Genomic DNA, 4,442 nt, shown 5'->3' with positions numbered 1-4,442 from the left:
CTCACAAACCATTTACCTTAGGGGATGTGGGAGTACCTCCCAAGATACACTTCTCAACAGAGACTTCTCTTCCCATTCTCCCAAACTATAAATATTCGTACCAATGTCAATGGTGTGTTGGTCTTGAATTATATTGCTTCCCTTCAATTGGTGCTTGAAACCTTCTTTCATTGAATCTAGTGCAAGGCTCAGTATGTCACATCTCCACTTGTTTCAAAAACATATTTCTCACATTTCTTTGATCATTTGTGTAATTTTTTTAGGATGTGAAGGAGGTAGTAATGTTTCTTGCAATGACACTACACCATGGATACATACACTTTGCAGTTCTCTTAATATCTGAAGGAGGTAGTATTGATTCTCGTAATGACACTGTAACATGGATACACATGCTTTGTTGCAAGGGATACCCAAAAAAGCACTGCATTAACCCTTCCCTTATGAATTAACACTAGCCCCTCAAACTTCAATTTATGTAATTAAAGCCCCAAACTTTTAGTTTATGCCAAACAAGAATTGTCTTAGCCATCATACCTTACATAACTCTATTAATATTAATGAGGGGTGCAATGAACGAGGAGAGGTGATTGTTGTTGTTTAATCTCCTTCTTGTAGTCTATATGGTGGGATATGTGTTTCTTAAATGGACTATCTCTTAATGACATTCATGGTGGGGATATGTGATGGTCCTTGAAATGCCCCCTCCCTTTTTCATAGAAGCCCTTCCCTTAAATGGGACCTACATTTGCTTATATGTTTGCCTCCTTATTAAGGTTTCAAAAGACATGGGCAAATTCTAATATGCCAAATATTTCTTCCCCAATCAACCCCTTCATTTTTTGTTGTTATTAGATTTTTAAAAGTAATACCAATACTTTGAGTAATTACTTGAAAACACATATTGAATAGGTCAGTTGGGTTTGTATACATATGGTAGAATGTGTGTCGATATTGACATTAGGAAAGATCTCCTAGACAATATGCTCTTACAGTGGGACAATTTTCAGTGGGCTCATGTCTTCAGGATTTTTATCCTCAAGAACATGCCTACTCAAAAAGAAATAAAGGGCATAATTTAAACAAAACACTTGGAAAACATGTAAGCAACCATAGTTGGAGGATAACGATGAAAAAACCACTACCAATCAACAAATTATTGATTTAAAGGAGAACATTGTTTGTCTAGAAGTGTCATATGAGGAACCTTGTCCTCCTCAAAGGATATAGACAAAGACATGAATATCAAGCTTTCTTCCTCAAGGGTGGTAGTTGTACATGAAGCCCCTTAGGGGAATGAAGAGACTCCATGAAATTGACACCTTTGATTCTAATAAGGAATTGGTTCCATCTATGAATCTTGACATCTCACCTTTTGAATTCTAGCTACTCACTATGGACCCTTGTTCAAGGGGGTGGCATGAGGTTGAAAAGAAAAAGGAGACAAAGGGAAGGATTGATAATTATTTTTTAAAAGGGCATAAGTGAATTGTACATTACGTGTGTAATTTTATTCTTGTAAGTGTAATATGGTACTATGGACTAGTGAATTAAAGTTTTTCATTTAATTTGTGAATAAAAATGACAAATTTATGTTTGAAAAAAAAAACTAATAATTCAAATTTAATATAGCAATTGAAAACTAAGTAAGTACTTTAATCCAATATTTTACATGATAGTTGGAACGAATAATGGAAGAGGGGTTGAACAAGTGGTTTCAAAGGCTAGAGTTAAAGGCTTATGAAGTTGTCCCTTTTCTTACGATTTGGGACATTTGGTTGGCACGTAACTCAAGTTTATTTGAGGGTAGAGTTCTTCATGCCTTTCATAGAACTTCCCAAATTCATGTTATTGCTTGGATTTATAAATCACAATGGAAAGTTACAAAGAGAATAATAACTAGGGAGTTGGTTGTGGACAAGACTCTTCCCTATAATTTTTATTTTTATTTTTATGGTGCATGCCAGAAGGTAGATAAACTATGAAGTATTGGTGGTGTATTTTGTATTTAAGGTTAATGTTATTTATAGTTTAGTGCTAATATGGATACACACTCCAACAATTGTGCTGAGCTGTTTACACTTTGAACTCACTTGAGATTGGCTAGGTATAGGAATGTTTCCCATCTATAGGCTTTCAATGACTCATCGTTGGTTATTAAAAGGATGAAAAGTGAGCAAGTTATTTTGGATATTTCACTTCAAACATTAGTTGAATAAGTCAAAATTATCTTTCATTAGTTCATAATCATCTCTTTTGCTTGTATTTACTAAGAATTGAACATGGGCATTGACTCACTTTTTAAGGAAGGTGTTGTCGCTTTTTCTAGCATCTGTAGCACAAGTGCTTCAGAAGATATAGAAAGCTTCCTAGAGACAGCCTCTGGGTTGATTGTAGACCAGTGCTTAGGACATCTTAGATAGAGGAGTGCATGGAAGATTATTAGTGAGGGGTTTATGTGTAGCCCTTGATTCCTTGCTCTTCTTGTGACCATGGGCCAACTTCCATATCAGAGCCCCCCAATAGGAGGTTTGTTATCGGTGAATTCCTTTTGATGCACAATGCGTTTCTATCCGATCATTGATTGTCGATTGGGCCCACTTGGAATATCGCAATTGGCACTTTCTGACCCATGCCATTGGTATGACCTTTAGAAACCTGCGATCGCCGATTGCTGATCACCTCTTCTACTTAACCCTTGGTTCTTTGGCGCTTCTCATGACTGTAGGCCAACCTCCATATTAGAGCCCCCCCAATCGGAGGTTTTCAATCGATGATTCCACTTTGATGCACAACATGTTGCAACCACCGATCTCTGATCTCCGATGCGTGAAGTCATTACTGCCACGTGGCGCTTCCTGAGTGGTGACACGTGGCACCTAGATATGTCCCCATAGGACCCTGAAAATACCAGATCGACATGCCACGTGTCCACTGTACTACCACGTCAAGGTGACGTCAGCTGCCTCGTGTCCCTTATCAGAACCAACCATATGCTGCCAAGTGTCATGTATTGGAACCAATCATGTGTAGCCACGTTTCATTTATCGGATCCAATGATGTTCAACCACGTGGCCCCCCTCGAGGAGAGAGAAAAGGTCATCCCTCTTCTTGTTTTCCACTGATTTCCTTTGTTAAACATTTCAAGGCTTTCCCAGCGCTTTAACACTAGAGGCTCAAATCCTAGCAATCATAAATTTGAAAGAGTGTCATCTATTTGATCGTCGATTGCGATGCACTGATCTCTTGATGCTCTAATGCCTTGGACCTTCGATGTGTGGGATCGCTGATATCCCAGGACCTGTGATTTTACCCTTAGGCATTTTCTCCATGTTTTCTAGTTTTCAAAAGGGCAACTTCAATCTGCTCTAACCTCTGATTCCAGAGTCCACTTGAGGAGTTCCATATATTGTTGGAAAGCTAATTCTGATCACTGTCCATTTGAGGGGGTCCGATTTAGCTTATGAGGGCTTCTATGTCTTGAAATATGGCTACAAAATTTTCTATTCTTTTGTACGTTGGTCAACTGAAAACAAATTTTACAGTGAGTGACAACATTGGCTCCCACTGGGGACAGTGACTTGCTGGCAAGTGATCTGATATCCACCCTATGAGTGCCATCAGTTGAAGATTTTATTAAACTAAAGGTATTACAGACTCATGTGCCGGTGTGTGTGTTCTGTGTTATTGAAACAACGAATCGATCAGATTGCTAATACACAGAAAATAAAATGGAGAGACAGCAGAGAAATACAGTAAGCAACACAAAAACACAAACAATGTTAATAAGGAGTTCACCCTATTCTCCAGGTCTACGTCTCCGGTCCAGCTTCAGTGGTGGCCTTGTTTTATTGTGTCTTTTAGCAGAGAAATTACAATACAGGGACTCAATGTGAGTTCTCCTGAAGCAGATTTTGCTTGGCAGGGTGGTTCTTGGATTCCTTAAGCCACTCAGAGTACACAGACTCTTCTTCTTCCTACCAGCTCTGTGACCCTTGGTCTATAGTGGAAAGAGCCAAATGTGATGCTCAGTCTGGACAGATTCCTCTATGGGAAGGCTTGAATCTTCAAGCTCTATGGTGCTCGACGCTGCCTGTGGTCAACTCTACCCTCTGTCTCTTCTGCGTGGCTTTACTGTTCTCTGTGTTCAGTCCTCCTCTCAGGGTTCACTGTTCACTGTCTCTCTTGGTCGCTTGGACTCTTCCCAATTCTAATTCCAATCAACTCTTCTTGGTTCGACTGTCTCTGTTCATGGCTTTAGCCATTCGATCCCTATGCCTGTTTGGTTCCTCTTCTGCCTGTGTCAATTCACCTTCTACAGTTGCGCTTGGAGTTCCCTATGTTCGACGTCATCATGAATGCTCAGAGAGTGGCCACTTGTCCTCCTCTAAATGGTGCCAGCATGCTTCGTCGGTTCGTTTCTTCAGTTACACCGTGGATGCGTT

This window comes from Pinus tabuliformis, chromosome J, assembly GCF_031772625.1.
Source record: "Pinus tabuliformis cultivar Carrire ecotype Pingquan chromosome J, CPIR1, whole genome shotgun sequence".
Taxonomy (NCBI): Eukaryota; Viridiplantae; Streptophyta; class Pinopsida; order Pinales; family Pinaceae; genus Pinus; species Pinus tabuliformis.
This window is presented reverse-complemented; position numbering follows the sequence as displayed.